The following is a 27,924-nucleotide window of genomic DNA, read 5'->3' on the forward strand; positions in this document are numbered from 1 at the left end:
CTTCGCGTCATTCGTACTTCGCGTATCTGTATCGCCCTTTATATACCACGTACCTTGATCAAATGGATCACGTGAGTCACTTTCTCAATACCCCTTCTTAAACGCATATAAGTCATTGTATTTTCGTCAGTTACACCTGCGAATAGATTCAATTCCTTTTCGTTATGGTAGACGGTAATTTTCTTGTGGGTATATTACTGAGTTGGGCGATATATTGTGACAGGATCTCTTTGCACGTCATATCACAGTGGACGGAGGCAGCAGAATGTGAAAGCGCCTGTCCTAGATACGGAATCAAAAATAACTGTCGCCACTATCACAATAACTTACTGTCATCCGCGCTGCTGTCGGGTTTTATTCTGCTCCAACTGCTCGAAATCACTCGAAGCATTGGGCAGGTCCTTTAGATTCACTAACGACGTCTGGTAAACTCGATATGCTTACCGCAGCAGCGAGTCGTGAAAAAATTCAGTGGCCACTGCTGTACAGATGTCCATCAAAATCCACTGTGGTAACGTTCTGGTGAGGTAATCCAATAGTGATATACAGGGTGTCCGAAAAGTCTTTCCCTGGTTACATAAATTGATAGGCTAGAAGGACGTTGATTCGGACGCATTCAAGAGACACTGAAAAGTCTTTTAGAAACTACATGTAGAATGTGGTGTCATCACATGCATCTTTCGCTCTTCACAAAATCCTTCCCATCGTTCCGTATCCTTCCCGCCTGGGTGAATACAATGGGCGATATACTGCCATTTGGGATAGTAATGACAGAAATCTGAGCAAATTTTTTAAAGAAATGCGATCATCATAGTTTGGGAGATATTTTTGTTTATCAACGCGAGTTTTGGGCTACACTAGTTTCTAGTTAATGTTATTTATAATGATGATTACCGCTCGGCTCTTTCGTGAAATAATGAAAAATTGCAGCCAAAAAGTTCTATCAGTCTCGGAATAACGCCTTCAGTGCTCTCACTTAACTGCCATAGGTAGGTGGAGGAGGAGGTTAGTGTTTAACGTCCCATCGACAACGAGGTCATTAGAGACGGAGCGCAAACTCAGGTGAGGGAAGGATGGGGAAGGAAATTGGCCGTGCCCTTTCAAAGGAATCATCCCGGCATTTGCCTGAAACGATTTAGGGAAATCACGGAAAACCTAAATCAGGATGGCCGGAGACGGGATTGAACCGTCGTCCTCCCGAATGCGAGTCCAGTGTGCTAACCACTGCGCCACCTCGCTCGGTCCATAGATAGGTAATTAGGCTATTACAGTTGTGCGTAATTATTTTTAACCATCACAATCTAGTGAACGAATAAAAATCGATTTTCTTACTCTTTCTTTTTACAGAGTTATCCATAAGCACAAAAATAGAAAACGGCAGCACTTACGATAAAGTGAATTCCAAGTAAGAACTAGACTGATTAACAAAACGACAACAGAGTTCAGTAAGGCCAACAATGTTCAAATCTTGGCTAAAGTAGGGGTGTGCAATAGCCAATAGTGCTATCGACAGTTTAAATTTGTCGGTGGCCTTGTTTACTATTATTTGTGCATATCCCTTTAACGTTGTATGATTAAAAATCAAAATATATTTCAATTTCACTAATCGGCGACTAGGTCGTGTGCAATTTATTTAGGCGATAGGGGAGGTCCGGACCCCCGAACCCCTCCCTCCCCCCCACCATTTTGGTTACATTTTTGCCTCACAACAACCAAGTGTTTCTGGAATAATGGCTGCAGCTTCAACCAAACGGGCAACCAGTGCATCTGGAGCGTCTATCAGCGTCTCGTATACACCAATCGCTTCGTCTGCCCCACAAAAATAAATCTGACAGGATGAGGTCAGGAGGCAGTGGTTGTTACCACTCCTCCCAATCAAAGAATTAGGGAAAACATTGTCTAAACGTCCACTGACAACAATAGTGGCGTACCTTAACTCGGCAGTTTGATACCTGGTGGCGAAGTTTCAACTTGTCACCGCCCTCCAACTTCATGAAACAGCATTTTTGTTGTTGTTGTTTTTTTTGTGGAAGCCACTTATTTATACGCGTAGTTAAGTAAGCAAAATGTAATATTTAGCGTTTTGTAAGTAGTTTTTATGAGTGGAGACAAATAACTAAGACGCATTTTTATGAGCGACACCGTTTAACTGATTATTAATAGAGTACAATTAACGAAAGCTATTCTTGCTAATAGACGACTAGCACGTAGCGTAGAATCTCTTCCTTTTATGTCTTTCTGCTATAAAATTTTGAAACTGCCCCATTGAAATCGATACCTTTAGCCAAACTATTTTCGATTCACAAAATTACCGGATTAGAGAGTCGTGCCTGACTCATACTGGACCGGAGATAGTTCTTAAATAGTTTGAGTTTTGAAAAACTCCTCTCGATTGACGTTACACAAACACACAACGGTAAGAAAAATCTTAACTCTAAAATGGGGTTATTTGGAAAATTCATAATCAACCAAGAATTATAAGAATCTTAAATATGTCTAGCCAAGAGATTCTTCTTTTATAACTTTGACAACCTATAGAAATATTCTTAGAAATGGAATTTCTGCAAGGATATCATCTCTGTTTTGTTAGCACCCGCCTACATAGGGAGAAAGGGTCATTGTAATAAAATAACAAAAAGAAGACCTCGGACGAAAAGATTTAAGTGTTCTTTTTCCCACGCGCTGCTTGAGAGTGGAACAGCAGAGAAATGGCTTGAAGGTGGTTCGATGAACCCTCTGCCATACATTTATCAGTTGTAGAGTATTCATGTAGATGAAGGAGTAGATCTACAGAAATCTGTTAGCAACTGTCAACTGATCTTTTTACAATCAATGGACGGTCCATTTCTGACGTTTTAATCGGATTACTGAGCTCTAAAACAGCAAAACTATATGATATACGTTCCACGGTTTTTCAACGTGTATCTGTCTGTTCTAGAAACCTACAGATGAGCCCTGATATTGACCTTATCGGTTCCTGGAGCAAAGGTAGTGCCTTGTCTGCAGCCTTCTCTCCACGCAACACTTTCTTCTTCCTGATATTTCTACTTTCTTCCCCAGGAGTGGCCATCTCATTTGTACATCACAGATCGAAGTGCTTCGTCAACAAGAGAATTTCTCTTATCTTTCGAAAAGAACTTTAGACTTCTTATTTTAGTAATACACATTACGAAGCTGACTCCAAGAATTTGTGAATACTTCTGAGCATGGTCGGCTTCTCCTAAGGCAATACTCCATAAACCTACGAAACACAAAAACCATAATCACACAATGCAGACAAAAGAGGCTGAGCAGCTCCTCTGGTTTGTAACAGATTTTGAAGAATAAGGAAGTTCCTCAATGGCATCAATCTTTTTGAAATCCTAGAACACAGGCTTCATGGCTTAGCAGTGAGACCTCTATCTGAGAGTCTTTTACCTGCAATATTTTTCAGAAGGATTGTCCCTCTTTGAATAGAAGCTGGGTAAAACACGTATGAACTTTCTAACGTCCCAAAAATTGTCACATATAATGGAATGGTGCAAAAGCGTGTTATCTGCACAGACTGAGAAAGTGGTTTGCGCAGACTGCAAACAATTCCTTAGGATTAAATTCACAAATTCTTGCATGAACTCCTGATTGCACTCCATCAGCAGCAGAAGCACTGTCATATCCTTATCCTCGGCTAATTGTTACATCCAGACCAGCCTGTTCAGTAACCCGTAAAATAGCTTCCGTTATCATAACGGTCTTATCAGATTGCTGAACGTAAACTAGAAATAACTCCTTTACTTATACCTTTTTTGTTTTCTGTGTGAACGTAACAAATGATTTCACTGATATGAGCTACGTTCGAGATATCCGCCGTGCTGTCAAAGATGATACAAAAATACTTGGAATATTTTATGTCATTTAAAATCTTTTCCTAAAGAATACCGCCCAGAAGTGAGATAAATTACTTTTGTGTAGTAGTGGATGAGTACGTTGTAAATCTTTTTCCCGAATGTGGCTGGGTGGACTGCTCTTGTTTGATCAAGTGTTCTCTTAGTATAGCATCACATTTAGATAAGTCTAATCAGCTAAACAAAATTTCCTTCATTTTCCTCCCGCATAAGCTCTCCGTGGCCGCGAAATGAAAGATTTTGTTCAGTCACAAACATAGTGTAGTCTAGCAGTTATTTTGAAACAGTTTCATTATTCTGGTTCATATGTTGCATGGGTAACGCGATCACCTGTTCTGTTGGCAGTTAGACCTGTCCTAAGGTTTTCAATTCTTCAAAATAAACTTGATGCTCTTCTTAGGCTTCATGATTGTAAAATTTAGGACTAAGTTTCCACCAATCTTTCAAACCAGTAAAAGATTAAGTGTATTGTTCAAGCGTGCGTCTGTGCCAAAGAGCTTACAGCAAAAACAGTATAAACTTTAGTTTTTAGCTGAGTTCTCTGAATTTTCTCACCATTTAGTTAACTGGTAAAGAACCAATCGGACATAAACGATCGTTAGTAACCTTATCCTTACCGTTATCGCCTTGTCTGTTAACAGAAACAAACGATCTATTTTTGTTTTGAAATACAGAGTGTATCAAAAAGAATCATCCGATTTGGCACGTCTACATTTCTGAAACTAATAAACACATACAATGAATTTTGTTTTTTGATGAGTGGGAAACTCAATTTTTTCATACCGTTTCATAGGTGTTTCAATACGCCTCCCCCCCCCCCCCCCCCCCCGAAATGCACGGCATACGTCAGTGGGTATTCAAATTTTTGCGATGTCTCAGTTCATTCATTGTGACTGCTAACGGAGGCACATAAACAGAGTCTTTTATAACCCCCCCCCCCCCCCCCCCTACAGGAAATAATCACACACAGGGAGGTCCGGTGACCTTGGAGGCAAGTAATATAAGGCTGAATCATTTTGTCCTGTGCAACCGATCCCTTGTTCAGTAAGCCTTTGATTTAAAAATTCCCGCACTTCCAGATGCCAGTGTGGCGGTGCTCCATACTCTTGGTAAATGAAGTCGTTTGAATCAGTCTCCAGCTGTGAGAAAAGGAAGTTCTCGAGCACATCGAGATATGTGCTTCCTGTAATAGTGTTCTCGGCAAAGAAAAATGAATCATCCATCATTTCCCGTGAAATTGCACAAACCACATTAAATTTTGGAGAGTCGAAACAGGAACCATGTAAAATTCGAGAGTTTGCTCTTTCCAACAGTACGTTGTTCACGTACATGTCTCAAATAACTTAATAGTTATGATTTTTTTAATCGGATGATTCTTTTTGATACACCATTTATTTCACTTCCTTTTTTAACTAAACAAACTGTTGGATTTTCTGGAAGAGGGAGAGGCTACTAAGAGATGTGGGAAAAATATTACTACTACTTTCAAAGGTTTCTTCTTTATTTGTTTCCTCTTCATCTGTTGCACTGTCTTCAGTTCTCGTTTCATTTGTATCACAATTCTCTGTAAGATTTCTTTACATTTTCTTTGTGCTCTTTGGTTACTTCATGAAAGTCCCTTGTAAATGGTTTTTACTTTTGTTAATTCTATAAGTTTTTCGTTATCCACAAATCGCTCCCGGTTTGACATGATTTTGCAACATTTGAAAGTATTTTCCTCGTACCTCCCATGCAAGTAGCACTCTGCGTTGAGTGTTAGTTAACGTTTGTGCCGGAGCACATGTGACGTCTTTTCATTTCGTGCAATGTTGGTCCATTTCTTATCTCCTGGTGTTTTTGTTGCTTCTCCTATTGTTGCTGACTTAGTTCTTCTATTCTTCTATCCATCAGAGATAACTTCATTTTTACTATTAATATGGGCTACGTGACTATTACCAATTCTCTGACACTGTTTTCCATGGTATATTAATTTTAAGCCCCTTGAGAAACAATCTTCTTCGTGTGTTTTTACTGGTGTTCGTTTTGTAAAATTTTTTGAGACAATGAAAAGACATGCAAACGATCTGTTTGGGGATTATGACTGATCATACTTTGATTTTAGATTTTTAATACAAAAAATGGCACCTGCAATTGACGTTTGATCAAGATCTTATGAGTTTGAAGAACGCAGACTCCGTGAAGTGTAACCACTCAGGAGTTATCTGAAATCAAAAATGGATATCATCAGTCGATACGACATTAAACTTACGGGAGTTTATGCTTAACCACAAAGAAATGACCTTAAATTTAACGATATGGTGCTAACTCGAACTCTGAGATCGATTTTGGAGGGTTTGTTTCACTCTTTATGGTTTTACAAAATATAATTATTATTAACTAATTTCATATATTATAGGTATAAGCTCACAAGATATGTGTTAGTTTTCGGGGGGTCGAAGGTAGCAGCTAAGATGTTGAACCGTTTTTATTTTATGCTGTACACAGTATTGAAAGATCGTTTCTCGAGAAAAACATGTTTGAAGTTCCGGGAAAACTTTTATATGTACGGGTATTATTAGTTCTGTCTCCATAAAAACCACATGTTATTATGTATTTTTGATGTCGCATAACTCAAATATGAAGTTAGATTTTCAAAATTCAAACTGACTAATACAATATTTCGGACAAAAAACTATATTTTGACCAATTGTGACCAAAATTGGACCACAAAAGGTGTTTTCGTTACTTATGTTTATTCTGAAATTCCAGGACCTTATATCAATCTTTCCTCTAACTCGAATAGTTCCTGGGGAGCAATTCCTTCGATCTTCTTGGCGAGAAAAGCCGATCTGGCTGAGCTGGATATACTTCGTTAGGCAGCTTGCACAGTTGTTCGTCAGGTTTTTCGGCGAATGTGTTTGCATGCATACTGGTATAATTCCTTTTGTGAACGTGCGTCGCGGCACAACAAGTTTTCTACCTGGACTGGGCGTCTCCGACCGATAGCGTCCCAAGGCGGCCGTGATCTGCTTCGAAAAATGGGCTCTAGAAACTTTTGTAACACATGGACGAAAAAACCTTTTCGTACCGACATTCTCGACACATATACCCTTCCCAAAATGCAAAAAATAATCGAATTTTCGACTATTTTGATGGAAAAACTAGCTTTAATGTGCAGACATTTAAACTTTAGAACACAGCAAGGGGTCGTGTGCTTGTTTTGCGCCCAATACTATACTTTTTGCATAGGTGTTAGCAGAGGTCCAGTCGTCCATTATTGCAGTTCTAGGAAGTCAGATTTTTTACCGTATAACGCATTTCCTTTGTCATGGTTCTCTGCAGTCAGGCAACAGCAGGAGGACGAGACACAAGCAGCAACAGGGCAGTAACCGATTTTGTGACATTTTACTAGTTCGTGATTGAGGGAATTATTTAGTCTCACCTGAGTTCTTTGATAGTTTAATTTTTGAATCTCTGCGCACTAATCTAATTCATTAGACACAGTTCTTGCGTTTTCGTCAGTGTCCACAGTAGAGTTCCGTAGCGCGTGTCGATAGTCTTTTGTTTGTCTATGTAGTGTAGTTTTTGATGGTCTTTAGTATGGACAGGGACTGTGATTGCTGCGTGCAGATGTGACCCAAGTTGGTGACACTTCACTCTCAGCTCCAGGCTGTGATGGCTTTTGTTGCATAGCTTGAGGCTGCAGTGGGTGGGTGTGACTGTTGTGGGCCAGCCATGAAGCCATGAGAATTCAATGGCCGTCCAGAACGATTCACGAGTCCGCCAACCGGTCCACACCGGTGGCCAGCCCTGTTACTGCTCGTACTGAGGTTGGCTCCTCACCTGTGGTCAAGTAATTACCAGGAGTACGAACGTATGGGCTTCCTGGTTAGTCTGACAAACAAGTTCCAGGTGCTGTCTGTGGCTGGCGCTGTCCCTCAGCCAGATGCAATCGGTTGTCCCGTTTCAATCGAAATCGTTCAGCTTGCAAGATTCGGACAATCACAGAGGGTGAGATTATTGGTAGTTCGAAACTCCAATGTTAGGCGCGTTATGGGGCCACTTTGGAACATGGCTGCCAAGGAGGAGAAAAAAGCCAATGTGCATTCTGTGTGCATACCAGGTGGGGTCATAGCAGACATGGAACAGGTTCTGCTCCATACCATGAACAGCACAGGTTGGAGGCAGTTGCGGGTAGTGGCTCACGTTGATACTAATGACGTGTGTCACTTTGGATTGGAAGAGATTCTCTCTGGTTGCCAGCGGCTCTATGAAGTGATAAAGGCTGCCAGCAATGCTTGTGAGATGAAAGCAGAGCTCACCATTTGCAGCATAGTTGACAGGACCGATTGTCGACCTCTGGTACCGAGCAGAATGGAGGGTAAGAATCAGAGGCTCAGACGATTCTGTGACCGTGTAGGCTGCAGAGCCCTCGACTTGCGCCACAGGGTGATGGAGTTTCGGGTTCTGCTGCATAGGTCAGGAGTCCTCTACACGCATGAAGCTACACTGGTAGCGGGGGCTGCGTGGCGCAGATTGGGCAGTTTTCTGGGTTAGATGGTCTCAGGGAAACACAAAGAAAGGCTTCAGCCTCAAAGGATGTAGGTCGAACACAGGAAGAACGTAGATATAGGAACCATCAGTATAACAGTTGTACATTGTCATAGCTGTGTTGGGAAAGTATCAGACCTGGAAGTGCTAATAGAAAGAACTGATGCTCAAATCGTTCTAGGTAGTGAAAGCTAGCTAAAGCTGGGGATAAGCTGAAATTTTTGCAAAGGACCTAACGTTGTTCAGAAAGGGTAGGGTAAACACAGTTGGCGGTGGAGTGTTTGTTTCGGTTAGTAGTAGTTTGTCTTGTAGCAAATTGAAGTAGATTCTTCCTGTGAGTTTGTATGGGTAGACGTCATTCTTGGCAAACGAAAATAATAATGGGATCCTTTTATCGACTTCCAAACTCAGATAACGCAACTGCTGAAAGGTTCGAAGAAAACGTGAGTCTAATTTCAAACACGTACTGTACAATTGTAGTTGGTGGTGACTTCAGTTTACCCTAAATGCATTGGCGAAAATACATGTTTAAATTCGGAAGTACTCATAAAAATCATCCAAAATTATGCTAAATGCTTTCTCTGAAAATTATTCCAAATAGTTAATTCATGAACCCACTAGAGTAGTAAACGATTGTGAAAACACTCTTGACCTCTTAGCAATAAATAATCCTGAGCTAATAACGAGAATCAAAACTGTTACAGGGATTAGTGTACACAAGATTGATGTAGCGAAACTGAATATCGTAACTACCAAGTCCTCCAAAAATATATGAAAAATGTACCTATTCAAAAAAGCAATTAAAAGTTCGATTGACGTCTTCCTGGGAGACAACCTCCACTTCTTCCAAGTTGATAATGTAAGTTTAGATTTGGCTTGGATTCAAATAAATAGTACCGGTAGCAATTGAGAGATTTATACCAAATAAATTAACAAACGGCGGAGCTGATACCCCTTGGTACATAAAACGTGTCAGAGCACTGTTGCACAAAAATCTAAAACAGCATGCCAACTTTCAGAGGTGGTAGTATGGACCAAAACAAGGAAAAAAAGTCCAGTAAAAATGGGCTCTAAGATGCGTACCTTAAGAGCTAAGAACACTTGTTCAATAGAAGACAAGTGTTTCACAGTAGCGAAGATGAACAAGTGCTCAGAGCTCCTCAGATATGCACTTTAGAGCCCGTGTTTGCTGGACTTTTTTCTTGTTTTGGTCCATACTACCACCTCTGAAAGTTGTCTACCCTACAAGCTTAGCAACAGCAGTACCAGTATATGTATTCCACTGCTAGAGGTATCAGAAAGATTTTCGCTTATAACTTTCGAGTCGTTGGTTTCCGGTATAGGGAACCTTACTTCAAATTGATACATTTATCCTCCTCGATCATCCTAGAAAGTCCGTAACATCATCATGGGATGCATTTACAGACCCCGGAACCTTTAACTTTGACACTCTGTGGCGTAGTTGGATGATGTTTCCGGACATGGGTTCCACTTGATCTACCAAGACACATCTACAATATCTAGAAGCGTGTAAGATTAATTGTGAAACACCTTGTAGGAATAAATACCGTATTCACATTTTTGGACCTTACCATGCTCAGTCTCAAATTTATCATAATCATCGTCGCAAAGTAAACCCGAAAGAATTTTCAGACATTTTGCATGAAGCAAAAAAAAAAAAAAAAAAAAAACGCTTGTTACCTTCTTTACGATCAAGAGAAGAAAAAATGATATGCAGAAAATATTGGTAATTGATACCACGTACTTATGTGCAAATGAGTAAATATTTTATTTGATCTTCCGTGGACTATATCTTGCGGCAGAAAACACTCACTTACGTCTAGTCACGCTCGGTAACAGTTAGGTAGCTTAACGTACAATAATAATACCAGCAGTTACTCCGACTAAACTATTCCAAGACTGTAGGCAATAAAACAAAATACATTGCAGTAGAAAGTTCCAGAATAGACATAAGACAATTCTGTCCTGTCATTTTGATCCGATTCGAGCACTTATCTATTTGCATTACATATTTATTTATTTAACGTATGACGACAGGAGAAAATAATACACTACTTTTTACAACATGTACAATTATGTACATTACTACATAGGTACACACAACCTCAAGTTCATAATTGGTTCATAGCCCTAAGTCCAGTTTTGAAATCCAGTCATAAGCTTGTGCAGACAAACTGTGAAAGTTTTCTATTGCCCAACTGAGAGCTCTGAGTGAACATTAAAATATGATGTGACGTACAGTACAGAGAGTATGGTCTAAGGAAGCTACGGTTTCTTTCTATCTCTTTTGCCTGTGCCTATTTAGTGATTGTAGAAGATCGGGAGAAGTAGGAGGATTACCACCGTCTTCGATTTCCTTTAGAAGTTTTTCGCTGTCTTCATTCTAATCAGGAGTGTATTGTTTGCGGTAACCTCTTAAGGCGAGTCGTTTTGCCGCACTTTTCAAAACGCCGATGAATCTTTTGTAGTTGTTGAATTTACGGGACTTGCGTGCTAGAGCGAAGATATCTGGTGCCAAATATCTCTGGAAACTTACCAAGGGCTTGTCGAATCCATGTTATGCAAAATCGCTGCTGTGTTGCGTTCCAATGGAGGACCGAAACGCTGTTAAGCAGATGGTCGTAATGTTTTGTCTCGCCCGCGTAATCAAGAGAATCATTGAATAGACGAAAAGCAGATATAGTCTGAAGGAAATGAAGGAGGAAATGGCGAAAATAAATGCGTCGAAGGAAACATATAAAACAGAAAACAATTTCTTAGACCTGATGAACAGGTAAATACTAGAAACTACACTCCTGGAAATTGAAATAAGAACACCGTGAATTCATTGTCCCAGGAAGGGGAAAATTTATTGACACATTCCTGGGGTCAGATACATCACATGATCACACTGACAGAACCACAGGCACATAGACACAGGCAACAGAGCATGCACAATGTCGGCACTAGTACAGTGTATATCCACCTTTCGCAGCAATGCAGGCTGCTATTCTCCCATGGAGACGATCGTAGAGATGCTGGATGTAGTCCTGTGGAACGGCTTGCCATGCCATTTCCACCTGGCGCCTCAGTTGGACCAGCGTTCGTGCTGGACGTGCAGACCGCGTGAGACGACGCTTCATCCAGTCCCAAACATGCTCAATGGGGCACAGATCCGGAGATCTTGCTGGCCAGGGTAGTTGACTTACACCTTCTAGAGCACGTTGGATGGCACGGGATACATGCGGACGTGCATTGTCCTGTTGGAACAGCAAGTTCCCTTGCCGGTCTAGGAATGGTAGAACGATGGGTTCGATGACGGTTTGGATGTACCGTGCACTATTCAGTGTCCCCTCGACGATCACCAGTGGTGTACGGCCAGTGTAGGAGATCGCTCCCCACACCATGATGCCGGGTGTTGGCCCTGTGTGCCTCGGTCGTATGCAGTCCTGATTGTGGCGCTCACCTGCACGGCGCCAAACACGCATACGACCATCATTGGCACCAAGGCAGAAGCGACTCTCATCGCTGAAGACGACACGTCTCCATTCGTCCCTCCATTCACGCCTGTCGCGACACCACTGGAGGCGGGCTACACGATGTTGGGGCGTGAGCGGAAGACGGCCTAACGGTGTGCGGGACCGTAGCCCAGCTTCATGGAGACGGTTGCGAATGGTCCTCGCCGATACCCCAGGAGCAACAGTGTCCCTAATTTGCTGGGAAGTGGCGGTGCGGTCCCCTACTGCACTGCGTAGGATCCTACGGTCTTGGCGTGCATCCGTGCGTCGCTGCGGTCCGGTCCCAGGTCGACGGGCACGTGCACCTTCCGCCGACCACTGGCGACAACATCGATGTACTGTGGAGACCTCACGCCCCACGTGTTGAGCAATTCGGCGGTACGTCCCCCCGGCCTCCCGCATGCCCACTATACGCCCTCGCTCGAAGTCCGTCAACTCCACATACGGTTCACGTCCACGCTGTCGCGGCATGCTACCAGTGTTAAAGACTGCGATGGAGCTCCGTATGCCACGGAAAACTGGCCGACACTGACGGCGGCGGTGCACAAATGCTGCGCAGCTAGCGCCGTTCGACGGCCAACACCGCGGTTCCTGGTGTGTCCGCTGTGCCGTGCGTGTGATCATTGCTTGTACAGCCCTCTCGCGGTGTCCGGAGCAAGTATGGTGGGTCTGACACACCGGTGTGTGTTCTTTTTTCCATTTCCAGGAGTGTATAACACATAGTCATCAGAAAGCAAAGAAAATCACTGACAAAGAACGAAAGATGCACTCACTGTAACACTGAAAGCAATATAAGCTCTGACTGATGTTTAACGTTACATAGTCGTAATGAAAGAAAGAGGGCCGTTTGACAGACTTTGCGTACCGCACGTGTAGTATTTGGAGTGCTGGCGGTGCGTTGTTTAAGGTGTCGGGAGGAGACTCTGAGAATTGCCATGTAGAAAGGGCTGGGTTTCAGTAACGAACTATATTTTCAGCCGTTGCCTTAGTGCCAAGGAAGTATACCTCCTGCGTCAGTAACATTTGATTGCTCATGCAATCTTCTATGTTTCAAAAATGAAAATGATCCAGTGCTACTCGATAAATGTTAACTGGACTTCATCTGTACAGATATTCCCGATGATCATTTATTTTCTCCATATGAGAAACCGAAAAGATGAAATAATGCTCTTTTTGCTGTATCAAATTGGAAATGTAATTGTTGAAACCACTCATCAGATGTAGCATGATGTAAGTAATAACGAGCTGCTTTTTATTTTCCAATGTACGTCATCATAAGTTGTCCTAAGTGCTCACTGTCAGGATATTATTCGAGAAAATGCAGTTGCTACAAACTACACTGGTATGTACGATGGATGATGATGTCTTACTTACGATATTCTATATTGGTAATTTCAATTTTTCTTTTAAAAAGTTGAATGAATCCTAGACCGACTGACCAATAATCTGTAGCATGTAACAAACAATGAAATTAATATCCATAGGTTTGACAAATCATTTCACGCCATGAATGTCTTACTGAAGTGATAGTATAAAATACAGCTGCGTAGCATTTTGTGCAGTGTCAGATCCGAATCTTAGTTCACGTGTCATAATCGTAGCACAAAGAACTACTACGCAACCCCTAACAGGTAGCTGTAGAGACCCTTCATACGTCTTTGACAGACTGTGTAGCTTTTGACATGTTTTATGTAAACAAGCTGTCGTGATATGATCAAAACAGTCCCTCGAGGCAGCTGCTGAGTAGCCACGAATCATCAGGGCTTCCTGTCCGCCTTAAGCTCTTGTCGAGCGTATGGCGTAACGAGCAGCCTGTGGCACTATGACGAAAGAGATATCCGAATCAGCTGTTATTTAGTATAGAAAAACTAATGTTCATAAATTAAGGATGCTGATACATGGTGAAACAACGCTCTGGTGGGCGGTTTGCTGGTTTAGATCACCTCGGGGTATGACCATGCGATGAATCTGACCTGCGGTCGTCGCACGGTGGCGCTGGCAGCAGTCCACATACGCAGAGGTGTGTTGGTGATGTCAGAGTACGGTGCAGCGAGTACGTGTGCAGAGGTTTCCAGACGTGCTAATGGTGACTGTGTGTTGAAAATGGATCAAAGAACACACATTTGTGACATTATGAGGGGTAGAACACTAGGGCGACTGGAGGCTGGTCAGACAGAGCAGGTCATAGCACGGGCCCTCCGTGTGCCACAAAGTGTGATCTCACGATTACGGCAACGATTCCAACAGACAGGAAACGTGTCCAGGCACTATAGTACGGGACGTCCACAGTGTACAACACCACAAGAAGATCGATATCTCACCATCAGTGCCCGCAGACAGCCACGGAGTACTGCAGGTAGCCTTGCTCGGGACCTTACCGCAGCCGCTGGAACAGTTGTCTCCAGACACACAGTCTACAGACGACTGGACTGAACAGACATGGTTTATTCGCCCGGAGACCTGCAAGGTGCATTCCACTGATCCCTTGTCACAGGAGAGCCCGTAAGGCCTGGTGCCAAGAACACAGTACGTGATCACTGGAACAGTGGTCCCAGGCTATGTTCACGGACGAGTCCAGGTATAGCCTGAACAGCGATTCTCGCCGGTTTTCATCTGGCGTGAACCAGGAACCAGATACCAACCCCTTAATGTCCTTGAAAGTGACCTGTATGGAGGCCGTGGTTTGATGTTGTGGAGTGGGATTATGATTGTTGCATGTACACCCCTGCATGTCTTTGACAGAGGAACTGTAACAGGTCAGGTGTATCGGGACGTCATTTTGCACCAGTATGTCGGCCTTTTCAGGAGTGCAGTGGGTCCCACCTTCCTCCTGATGGATGCTAACGCACGGCCCCACCGAGCTGCCATCGTGGAGGAGTACCTTGAAACAGAAGATAACAGGCGAATGGAGTGACCTGCCTATTCTCCAGACCTAAACCCCATCGATAACGTCTGGCATGCTCTCGGTTGACGTATTGCTGCACGTCTTCAAACCCATAGGAAACTTCAGCAGCCCCGACAGGCACTTGTGCAAGAATGGGAAGCTATACCCCAGCAGCTGCTCGACCACCTGATCCAGAGTATGCCAACCCGTTGTACGGCCTGTGTACGTGTGTATGGTGATCATATCCCATATTGACGTCGGGGTACATGCGCAGGAAACAGTGGCGTTTTGTAGCAAATGTGTTTCGGGACGGTTTTCCCAACTTATCGCCAATACCGTGGACTTACAGATCTGTGACATGTGTGTTTCCTACGTGCCTATGCTATTAGCGCCAGTTGTGTAGTGCCACGTTGTTTGGCACCACATTCTGAAATTATCCTTAATTTATGAGCATGAGTGTACTAACATAGTTATCAGCCGGAAAGGTGGTTTGAAAAACACAATATGTAGATATGCAATATAATTCTTCAATGGAAGGCAAAGGAAATGCAAGATCAGTTGAATGGATCTGATAATGCTTTGAAAGAGGATATAAGAAAAAAAATCAACAAAAGTGAAACAGTGGTAATGGAGTTAAGTCGATTTAAATGAGATGATGTTACGGGAATTGAATTAGGAAAGAAGAGGCTAAAAGTGGTAGACGATTTTTGTTATTTGAACATTAACAGAAAAGTTACCACGACTAAACTAAAGAAGATATAGAACGCAACTGACAATAGCAAGAATACCTTTTCCGAAGAAGAGTAGTTTGTTAACACTGAATATAAATTTAAGTCTAAGGAAGTATTTTCAGAAAATATTTATCTGGAATGTAGTCTTGTATGGGAATTAAAAGTGGACTGAAAACAACACAGACAAGAAGAGAATGGGATCTTTTGAAATGGTGTGCCACAGAAGAATGCTGAAGCTTAGCTGGGTAGATCGGATAAAAAATATAAAATATTGAAGCAAATCGTAGAGGAAAGCAATTTGCGACAAAATTTGACTAAAAGAAGGGAAGAAACGACAGCACACCACCTTAGACATCAACAAATAGTTTGACGAGGAAGAGAACTGTGGATCCTAAGCGCTATGGAGAGGCCAAGGCTTCACTACAGTAAACTGTTCAAATAGGTGTAGGCTGCAGTGTTTATGCAGAGATGAAGACAACTGCCAGAAGGAAGTGGCGAGGAGAATTTCATCAAGCCAGTCTTTAGACTTAAGACCACAACAGTAACAGCTGTACTGCAGCCAGCAGGATCTCCGCTCGTCCGATGTTGGTATTAAGTGATACATGGCTAGATGAGGAAGTTCCACAATTAAAAGTAGCTTTTGTATTTTTGACTCTCACAAGAATATTGTAGAGGGGAAAGTGAACTGCTAGAAAAAGAACTCTATACGTGTGCTAAACGGGAATCCATTAGCGGCTCATTGCATGTGTACTTGACACTTCCCTCCACAGTCACCAGGTGCAATAAAAGTTACTTAGTTCGTTTGTCGATTTCAGGTCAACGGAATGTAAAATTACCCTTTGACCTCAGTCCATGTGGATGTAATAAAAGCAGAGTGTAAGCTATTATTGAAGAGGAATGGAAAAACAAATTTGACAATGTTTCATTGAAAGTCTGTTCCATGGCACTTTGCAAAACCAGATGGTAAAACTGCTGTCTGAACCCTGGTTCTCCTGAATACTAGCCGGCCGCGGTGGCCGATCGGTTCTAGGCGCTTCAGTCTGGAACCGCGCGACTGCTACGGTCGCAGGTTCGAATCCTGCCTCGGGCGTGGATGTGTGTGATGTCCTTAGGTTAGTTAGGTTTAAGTAGTTTTAAGTTCTAGGGGACTGATGACCTCAGATGTTAACTCCCATAGTGCTCAGAGCCATTTGAACCATTTGAATCCTGAATACTAGTGTCTCAACGGCCACGCCATCTCATCTCAGCAGGTCCGTTAATGTCCTTGTTGACTTAGTAGCAATTGAGTGTCAGTTCGAGAAAGATGGTGGTCTGAGCTACAGCCCTCCTCGTCTACCACGAAAAGCGTTGAGGAAGCCGTGGTAAAAGGATCGTGACTCGCCTACGCATCGATTCAAATGCACAGTTCGAGCGTGCTCAATCGAAATGATCGCGTTGCCAAAGCAACAGGTGGCCAAGCAGTCACGGGGATGCCCCGGCAGTCAGTCGAAGCGAATCAGAGCAGTGTTGGTGGGGGAGAGGAGACGTTCTCCAGGGCAGGCACAATTACAGACGCGATCGCCTTTCACCGCCAGCTTGTGCAATCCGTAATGGCCTGCTCTCCGAGAGGCAATTTGCCAGTGCGGCGTGAGATTGCACGTTGACTTCTTTTTAGTGCGCTGAATGGCTGGTTGCTTCTAAAGAGCGTGCGTGTCAAGCCATGGGAAGTGTCGCCTCGTCCATTTGTTAGTAAATTCAAGGTCTGTTAGCAGATCGTTTGTGTGGTTTAATAGCTTCGTGCACGAATCTTATCTGTAAACGACAGGAAAAAGTTCGTGTTCACTGCTTGCCTTAAAACTTTTGCACAGTTCTTGGTATTTTTTCAACTTCTAGATATTCTTCCTCTTTCATTTCTTATTCTCACAGTGTCTTTTAGATATACCTTATTGTATTCTTTCTCGAATAACGGTAGTCGTGTAGCCTACACCGATGTCCTCAAGTAAGTAGATGTCGATGGAGTGTCTGCGTTCCGTCACGAAATTCTCTCCTGTGTCATCTTCTGCATTTGAGGGTAGAACTTACAGCCAACGTCCCGTATAATACGTTGGATATATTCCAATCCTTGGTTCCCCTACCGCTTTTGCCCTCTACCGCTCCCTCAGGTACCATGGAAGTTATTCCCTGATGTCTTAACAAATGTATCATCCTATCTATATTTTTCACACTTACTTCTCCTCTCCCCTTCGAACCCCCTCCACCCCCCCCCCCCCAAAAAAAAAAAATTTCTACGTCCTTCTATATATGGTCGGCTGGAGAACGTTTTTCCACGCAAACGACTCATCATTTGCCGCATACCTCACCTACATCTACATCTACATGTACATCCATACTCCGCAAACCACCTGACGGTGTATGGCGGAGGGTACCCTGAGTACCTCTATCGGTTCTCCCTTCTATTCCAGTCTCGTATTTTTCGTGGAAAGAAGGATTGTCGGTATGCCTCTGTGTGGGCTCTAATCTCTCTGACTTTATCCTCATGCTCTCTTCGCGATATATACGTAGGAGGGAAAAATATACTGCTTGACTCCTCGGTGAAGGTATGATCTCGAAACTTCAACAAAACCCCGTACCGAGCTACTGAGCGTCTCTCCTGCAGAGTCTTCCACTGGAGTTTATCTATCATCTCCGTAACGCTTTCGCGATTACTAAATGATCCTGTAACGAAGCGCGCTGCTCTCCGTTGGATCTTCTCTATCTCTTCTATCAACCCTATCTGGTACGGATCCCACACTGCTGAGCAGTATTCAAGCAGTGGGCGAACAAGTGTACTGTAACCTACTTCCTTTGTTTTCAGATTGCATTTCCTTAGGAGTCTTCCAATGAACCTCAGTCTGGCATCTGCTTTACCGACGATCAACTTTATATGATCATTCCATTTTAAATCACTCCTAATGCGTACTCCCAGATAATTTATGGAATTAACTGCTTCCAGTTGCTGACCTGCTATATTGTAGCTAAATGTTAAGGGATCTTACTTTCTATGTATTCGCAGCACATTACACTTGTTTACATTGAGATTCAATTGCCATTCCCTGCACCATGCGTCAATTCGCTGCAGATCCTCCTGCATTTCAGTACAATTTTCCATTGTTACAACCTCTCGATATACCACAGCATGATCCGCAAAAAGCCTCAGTGAACTTCCGATGTCATCCACAAGGTCATTTATGTATATTGAGAATAGCAACGGTCCTACGATACTCCCCTGCGGCACACCTGAAATCACTCTTACTTCGAAGACTTCTCTCCAATGAGAATGACATGCTGTGATCTGTTATCTAGGAACTCTTCAATCCAATCACACAATTGGTCTGATAGTCCATATGCTCTTACCTTGTTCATTAAACGACTGTGGGGAACTGTATGGAACGCCTTGCGGAAGTCAAGAAACACGGCATCTACGTGGGAACCCGTGTCTATGGCCCTCTGAGTCTCGTGGACGAATAGCGCGAGCTGGGTTTATCACTATCGTCTTTTTCGAAACCCATGCTGATTCATACAGAGTAGATTTCTAGTCTCCAGAAAAGTCGTTATACTCGAACATAATACGTGTTCCAAAATTCTACAACTGATAGACGTTAGAGATATAGGTCTATAGTTTTGCACATCTGTTCGACGTCCCTTCTTGTGCCCTTTTCCAATTCTTTATCGTACAACCGAAGTTTAACGAATTCCTTTTAGCACTCATGAGGACGACCTCACACTTTTCGTTATTTAGTGTCAACTGCCACCTTTCGCTCCATTCAGATATCTTTTTTAAATCGTTTTGCAGTTTGTTTTGATTTTCTGATGACTTTATTAGTCGATAAACGACAGCGTCATCTGCAAACAACCGAAGACGGCTGCTCAGTTTGTCTCCAAAATCGTTTATATAAATAAGGAACAGCAAAGAGCCTATGAAACTACCTTGGGGAACCCCAGATATCACTTCTGTTTTACTCGATGACTTTCCGTCAATTGCTACGAACTGTGACCTCTCTGACAGGAAATCACAAATCCAGTCTGATAACTGAGACGATATTCCATAACCACGCAATTTCACTGCGAACCGCTTGTGTGGCAACGTGTCAAAAGCCTTCCGGAAATCCAGAAATACGGAATCGATGTGAAATCCCTTGTCAATAGCACTCAATACTTCATGTGAATGAAGAGCTAGTTGAGTTTCACAGGAACGATGTTTTCTAAACCGATGTTGACTGTGTGTCAATAGACCGTTTTCTTCGAGGTAACTCATAATGTTCGAACACAATATATGTTCCAAAATTCTGCTGCATATCGACGTTGACGATATGGGCCTGTAATTTAGTGGATTACTACTGCCTTTCTTGAATGTTGTTGTGACCTGTGCAACTTTCCAGTCTTTGGGTACGGACCTTTCGTCGAGCGAACGGTTGAATATGATGGTTAAGTATGTAGCTAATGCATCATCATACTCTGAAAGGAACCTAATTGGTATACAGCCTGGACCAGAACACTTGCTTTTATTAAGTGATTTAAGTTGCTTCACTACTCCGATGACATTTACTTCTACGTTACTCATGTTGGCAGCTGTTCTCTATTCGAATTCTGGAATATTTACTTCGTCTTCTTTTGTGGAGGCATTTCGGAAGGCTGTGTTTAGTAACTCTGCTTTGGCAGCACTGTCTTTGACAGTATCTCCATAGCAGTGGCCTAGAGAAGGCATTGATTGTTTCTTGCCGCTAATATACTTCATATACGACCAGAATCTCTTTGGATTTTCTGCCAGGTTTCGAGAAAAAGTTTCGTTGTGCAAACTGTTATAAGCATCTCGCATTTAAGTCCGTGCTAAATTTCGAGCTTCTGTAAAAGATCGTCAATATTGGGGTTTTTTCGTTTTTTTAAATTTGGCATGTTTGTTTCGTTGTTTCTGTAACAATGTTCTAACCCGTTTTGTGTACCAAGAAGGATCAGCTCCGTTGTTTGTTAATTTATTAGGTATAAATCTCTCAATTGCTACCGATACTATTTCTTTGAATTGAAGCCACATCTGTCTATTATTAATTTGGAATGAGTGGAGATTGTCTCCCAGAAAGGCGTCAAGTGAATTTTTATCTGCTTTTTTGAATAGGTATATTTTTCGTTTATTTTTGGACGATTTGGGGATTACAATATTCAAACTCGCTACGACAACCCTGTGTTCACTAATCCCTGTATCGGTTTTGATGTTATTAACCCAGTATTATTTGTTGCTAAGAGGTCAACTGTGTTTTCACAATCGTTTACTATCCACGTGGGCTCATGAACTAACTGCTCGAAATAATTTTCAGAGAATGCGTTTAGCACAATTTCGGATGATATTTTAAGCGTACCTCCGGAATTAAACATATCGAGGGTAAATTAAAGTCACCATAAACTATTATCGTATGAGTCGGGTACGTGTTTGAAATAAAACTCAAGTTTTCTTTGAACGTTTCAGTAACTGTATCATCTGAATTGGGAGGTCGGTAAAAGGATCCAATTATTATTTTATTCCGGTTGCCAACAATGATCTCTGCCCATACTAACTTACAGGAAGTATCTACTTCAATTTCGAGACTAGTTGAACTACTTCTAATAGCAATAAATACGCCACCGCCAATTGTGTTTCGCCTTATCCTTTCGGAACACCGTTGGGTTCTTCCCAAAAATTTCGGCTGAGCTTATATCCAGCTTTAGCCAGCTTTCAGTGCCTATAACGATTTGAGCACCGGTGCTATCTATTAGTGCTTGGAGCTCTGGTACTTTCCCAGCACAGCTACGACAATTTACAACTGTTAAACCAATGGTTCCTGTATCTACGTTCTTCCTGTGTTCGGCCTGCACCCTTTGTGACTGAAGCCCTTCTTGTGTTTTCCCGAGACATTATTTAAACACAGTTCTTGATATTTTGTAATCAGGCTAGAGAGGGAAAGAGAGACCTGAGACCATTCGTGTTTCCCTTCTCTATACAAATTCAATATCTCCTGTTAGTTCTATGGGGCACGCGTCCCACACGCATGAATAATATTCTAATATGAGTAACACGAATGGCTTGTAAGCAAACTGCACTGTAGACTGAAAGCATTTCCCTAGTATTCAAACAATAAACCGAAGTCTGCTATCTCCTTTACCTGCGAGTGAGCCTATGGGATCGTTCCGCTACCAGGTACTTATACGGGCTTATCGATTCCAACAATGAGTCGTTGATATTTAGTTATAGGATACCGCTTTTTCCGTTTTCTGAGGTGCACATTTTTACATTTTTGAACATTTACAGCAAGTTTCCGATCTATGCACCAATTTGAAATCTTGTCAAGATCAGAATGAATATTTATGCAGTTTTCTCAGACAGTACTTTATTATAGATCATCTGCGAGAAGTCTAAGGCTGCTATTAACATTGTCCGCAATGTCATTAGTACATAACATGAACAGTAAGAGTCCGTGTACCCTTCTCTGGGGTACATCCTAAGTTACTTTTTCGCCTGTCGATGGCTCTCCATCCAAGATAACATGCTGCGTCGTGCCTACCGAGAAATCCTCAACCTAGTCACACGTTTAGCTTGATACCACATAAGATCGTAATTTTTATAATAGGCGTGGTTGTAGTTCTGAGTCAAGTGCTTTTAGGAAATCGAGGAATGTAACTGGTTGCCTTGATCTATCTTTTCACAATGTAAGAAAAGTGCGAGTTGGGTTTCACACGATCGAAGTTTTCGGAATCCACGCTGCTTGGCTAGGCCGTTCTATTCAAGATACCACATTATGTTTGGGCTCAGAATATTTTCTAAGATTATACAACAAATGCATGTCAAAGAAATTGGACGGTAGTTTTGTGGATCACTTCTGTTACTCTTCTTTTAGACTTGTGAGTATTCTTCCAACTACTGGGATCTACGATAGATTGTGATTGAAACCGGGCTCAACTCAGCCGAAAATTGGGTATAGAATCTGACACAGATTCCACAGGATCCTGTAGTTCTGTTACGTTTAGTCGATGTCAACTGTTTCTGAACACATCACTTATCTTTGCCGTCGTACGAGAGATAAATCGGGACAGTAACCCTAGATTTTTCTTTGCAAAGCAACGTTTGACTCTGTTCCGCGTTTCTGCTTTTGCTGTGTTACCTTCAGTTTCAGTTTCTGCCCCGTCCATGAGCCTCTGGACACTAACTTTTGTACCACAAACATATATTTGCATTTCTTTGGATTTTAAAGACCCTTTGATGCTATTCAGTTATGGTGCCAACGTCTTTGCCGCAGTAATAACTCCGGTTTCCGTCAGATCACCGAAGTTAAGAGCTGTCGGGATGGGCTAGGAACGGGATGGGTAACCATCCGGTCTGCCGAGCCTTGTTGGCAAGCGGGCTGCACTCAGCCCTTGTGAGGCAAACTGAGGAGCTACTTGATTGAGAAGTAGCGGCTCCGGTCTCGGAAACTGACAAAACGGCCGGGAGAGCGGTGTGCTGACCACACGCCCCTCCGTATCCGCATCCAGTGACGCCTGTGGGCTGAGGATGACACGGCGGACGGTCGGTACCGTTGCGCCTTCATGGCCTGTTCGGGCGAAGTTTAGTTTAGTTTTTTTTTCTTTATTCAGTTATGGTCGTCGTTGGAGGCTTCACGCATTGTCCTCTCGACAGTCAATCGCTTTTCTTTCGGGATCTCCCTATCTCGAGCCCTACACTTTGTTTCAAACATGTTATGGAATAGCCTCTGTTTCTTTAGAAGTACAGAGGGCTCCCCCCATCATGAACTATTCTCTTAGTTACTGTCAAGTGCATGGTAAACTATTCTTAAAAACCTGAACCATATATCTTGTACTTGCTGCTCCTCTCCAGAGCAAAATGTTTCGAATTCTATTCTGAGATGTGACACTACTGCCTGTTCATCTCGTTTGCTTAAAATATAAATCCTCCTGCTTGTTCCATTTGTCCTTTGTACTTTGTTAAGCACTAGTGCTACAACTGTCTTATAGTCACTGATACCGGTTTCTAAGTGGACATCATCACAAAGCTCAGCGCTGTTTATTGCTACTTGATGAATATATTTACATCATGAGTGGGCTTCCGAACAATCTGTTCTAGGTAATTGCCAGAAAACGCTTTTGGTAATGTTTTGCAAGACGTCTTGTTACACCACCCCCTACAAAACTGTAATGTTCATAGTTGGTTGTTGGGTGATTAACGTCTCCTTTAAAGATGACAGAGATTAAGGAACTTACCTACTTTGTGAATAAAAATACACACGACACTGGAAAAATAATCTATAATATTTCTTATTCATTTCGTAAACCGGTTTTCGGCTGTTACGTCAACGTCAGGTGCAAAGATAAATATGTGGTGCAATGAAATTTTTGTATAATCAAAGATTTTAATCTACTGCGTCTACAGAGTATCTCCTTTCCCAAAGATGAAAAATGTTAATTTAAGATTCAGGAATAAAACGAGAGAAATTATTTCAGTGGAAATACGATGTAAGATTATTTAACTTAGATAAAAATGTGACACATTAACTAATGAATCGTATAACAAATTACAACAAATTACATAGAAGAAAATGATCTGAATAATAAACTCTGGTGACATGTCCCAAGGGTGTGGCCGAACAAAAAGAGATAGTATTATCTTTATCAACTCCTAAGACAGGATATACCAGTGAGATTAAACAGGTAAGTGGAAAAATTTCACAGCACCACATATTTTTCTGATGATAGCGTAACAGCCGAAAATCGTTTTGTGAACTAAATAATAAATATTGTATAATATACGTGTGTGTTCTGATTCCTTATGCATAAAACATTCTACCAAAAACCGATGGAACAGTCAGTCTACGCAGTTAAATGTGCAAACACAGCAAAATTATCCGTTATTTATAAGAGGGTAATAAAACAAAAAGCAAAAGCTGATCAACATATTTGGTTCAACAGTCGGTGTATTCAGAAGAATCTCGTTCCGAAATACGTGCGGGTAAGACTAAAATCGATGACTGCTGCTTCTAAGAAGGCAGTAGACTTTGCACAGAAGTTATGGATTAAAGGGAAAATTAAATGGCGCTACAGTACAGCATTCGTGATCACGTGAGTATCCGCCTGAAATTGACGCATACACGTGCCTGTGGAGTTCGATGTGTTGTACAGTGAACTGAGACAGGAAGTTAATGACGTCGTGCGTACACCATGTACGGAAAGCAGGCAGCTAAAATTAGTGAACTATTCAGTAGTGAACAACCATCAAAACCAATTCAAAAATTAAAGTTTACAGATCGTGTAACTAATCTTTCGGACTTAAAAACTATCACCCAAGAACTCAGTCTATTGGGAAGCGGCTTTAAATACGCTCCATCACAAAAAGATTCCGAAAAACTACTGGAAATAATAAAAACAGATCTAGAATGTGCATTACATGATGAGATATCCACTAAATACCTCGTAGCCCACGAACTAGAAATATCTAACCTTCTTTCTAGTGCCTCATCAGTTAAAGTACAGTGAGTTTTAAACAATTTAAAGAAGAAAATGAGTGAAAATAATATTATAGCAGTCATATCAGACAAAGAAAGTTGTCTTAATGAAAAAATTGAACTATATTAACAGAATGGAAGATTTCATAAACTCCATCAACTTCCAACAGAGCGGGAAGATTCCTATAATGATAACATTAAAAGTGTTATTGAACTGTTTAAAACTATAATATTGGACTCTGAGACCTACTTTCTCACCGCCATGAATCCCATAGCCCGCAGACTGTATGGACTCTCTAAACTCCATAAAGAATCACAGTCCGTCCTGTGGTGTCATCAGCATCTTAGGATGTTGAGGTTATGTTGTGCTTATGGACAGGAACTACCGGACAACTTCAGAAATTCCTCAAGCAGCTAATTTGTAAGCATAACAGTAAAAAATTCGCAATGGAGTTTGCAGGTAACTACATAAATGATTTAGATCGAAACATATACATCAGTGATCATATTCATTCTTTCAAGATTTTTAGGAAACCTACCACCGCAGATATTGTAATACTTGGCAATTCTCACAACCAGTGACCCAAAAACATACTGCCTTTCATTCAACGATACATAATCTAATATCCGTCCCCATGAATGAAGACAACTCCCAAATAGAATTAAATTCAACCAGACAAATAACACCAAACAATGGCTACTCTCCTACCTTGGTGGATTTCATAATGCACAAAAAGCAGAACCAACTGATGTACTCTCTTCTTTACCGTGTTCTCCACCCACCACCTCAAGAACGTAATAAACTGTGCACAATTCCTTATTTAGAGGAAGTCTCACCGAATGTAGCCAGGAGGATTAAATCCAGTAACTTTAAAATATCTCTGGACGATTTTTGCCCAATGATGAAGGCAACAATCCAGCTTTGAAGAGTGGCGTCTACGAAATCACTTTCAATTGTGGCGAATTCTATGTGTGTCAGTCTGGCAGGCAGTGTGCACCCTCTTGAAGGAATATCATAGAAGTTAGAAATTTAGAAAAAAGTAGCTCTTCTTTTTCAGGCCACCTGCACAAAGAAGGCCATAGTAACAAGGTGCAACATGAAGAATTACATCACGTCCATAAAAGAAGGAAGATAAATTAACGTTAAATGGAAGTTAAAAAACATGTCCATCTGCCCAAGCTTAGTACTGAATGATCAGATGACGAAACACAGTTCACTTATGCGCCACATCTAACCGCGGGTACTAGTCGTAATCCTACCCAGGCCATATTGTAAATTACCCCTATTACACACATGGCCCCTTTTTTCCTTTATTCGAGTTACTATAATTTCTCTTGTTCTATTAAAAAAATGTTACTTTGTATAATCACAGCTGCTTCACTTACCTGCTTAATCTCACCAATATAGTTTATCGATTACCATTTTTGTTCATCCACTCCCTTGGAACTCGTCACTAAAGTTTATTGTTCAATTTACTTCCTTTTATGAGCAACTGTTGTAATTTGTAAAAAGTCTTTGAGCTCACAAAAATTTCACAGCACCACACTTTTACCTTTGTACCTGAGTTGGCGTAACGGCCGAAAATCGCTTCGTGAAATATAAATATTGTACAATATTAGACCAGCGTCGTGTGAGTTTTCATTCGCAATGTATAAAATATTCTACCAAGGACCAACGGAACAGTCAATAAATGCAATTTATTTACTATTGAACTTGGGCTTTCTCTCAAGTTTTCGTTGAGTCGAGTAGCAGTTACATCGCCTCCTTAATTATTTGTTGGCTAATTTCTGTCTGCCCTTACAATTTTTACCTTCTATTGCTTCCTCTAGTAGCAAAAAAGTTAATCCTTAAGGCGTGAGAAGATCCCATATCGTCCTGTCACTTCTTCTTGTCAATGTTTTAGTGTTTCTATAGTCGCCAATACCGCAGAGAACCTCGTCATTTCTCATCAGCCTACCTAATGTTTTTAACATTTTGCTGTAGTACATCTTAAACGCTTATATTCTCTTCCCTCACGGCTTTCCCACAGTCGACGATTCGCTTCCGTACAATGCTGAGCTCCCAACGCACGTTCTCACAAATTTGTTTCTCATAATTAAGACCGATGTTGATACCAGCAGACGTCTTTTGGCAAGGAATGCGCTCTTTGCCTGTGCTAGTCTGCTTTTTATGTCTTCCTTGCTTCATCCGTCATGCGTAACTTTGCTCGCAAGGTAGCAGAAATCCTCCACGCCGTGTACTACGTGGGTCCCAAATTTGACGCCGATAATCTCGTTTCTGCTACTGCTAGTGACTTTTGACCTTATTCGGTTTATTCTTAGTTTTAGTATTTTTGATTTCGGCAGGGACGGGCAGAGTACACAGTGTCTGCTGAGCTCAGCTGCGCCAGACCGGCGATAACGGTACCTCCTGTGTCGGCGGCGGCGGATGCTGTGCGGCGCGGCGGGGAGCGGCGTTCCGTAGAGCTGGCGCGGGGGTTGACGCTCGCCAGGGTTCGATGACACGTCCTCCGGCGCGCGACGCCGCCACTCACCGCGGACGCCAGAGCGTGCTCTACTGGTTCTGGGTTAAGTGTACGGCGAGGACCACGAGTTTCGTTACCGTCGGAGAAAAACGAAAAGTTCCTTGTATCCGTTTTCGGAACTACCGTGGCGTCGAGCGAATTTCGTACACGTGTCAGCGGCCGCAATGCACGCGTTCTCAGAGCGCGAGGCAAAGTACTCTACCTATTGGTCCAAAGATGAACTGGGAAACGTTTATTGATAGACGAGATCAATTTTCTACGCTAATACAGTTTTCTATGTAAACTCCTAATTCTCTAGATAGAGCAATCTGTTCGAGTACTGATCCATGACGGACTCGTGGCCGTTTCAGGCAAATACCAGGTTAGCTGTTAGTGT

The sequence above is a fragment of the Schistocerca piceifrons genome, chromosome 3 (assembly GCF_021461385.2).
Source record: "Schistocerca piceifrons isolate TAMUIC-IGC-003096 chromosome 3, iqSchPice1.1, whole genome shotgun sequence".
NCBI lineage: Eukaryota > Metazoa > Arthropoda > Insecta > Orthoptera > Acrididae > Schistocerca > Schistocerca piceifrons.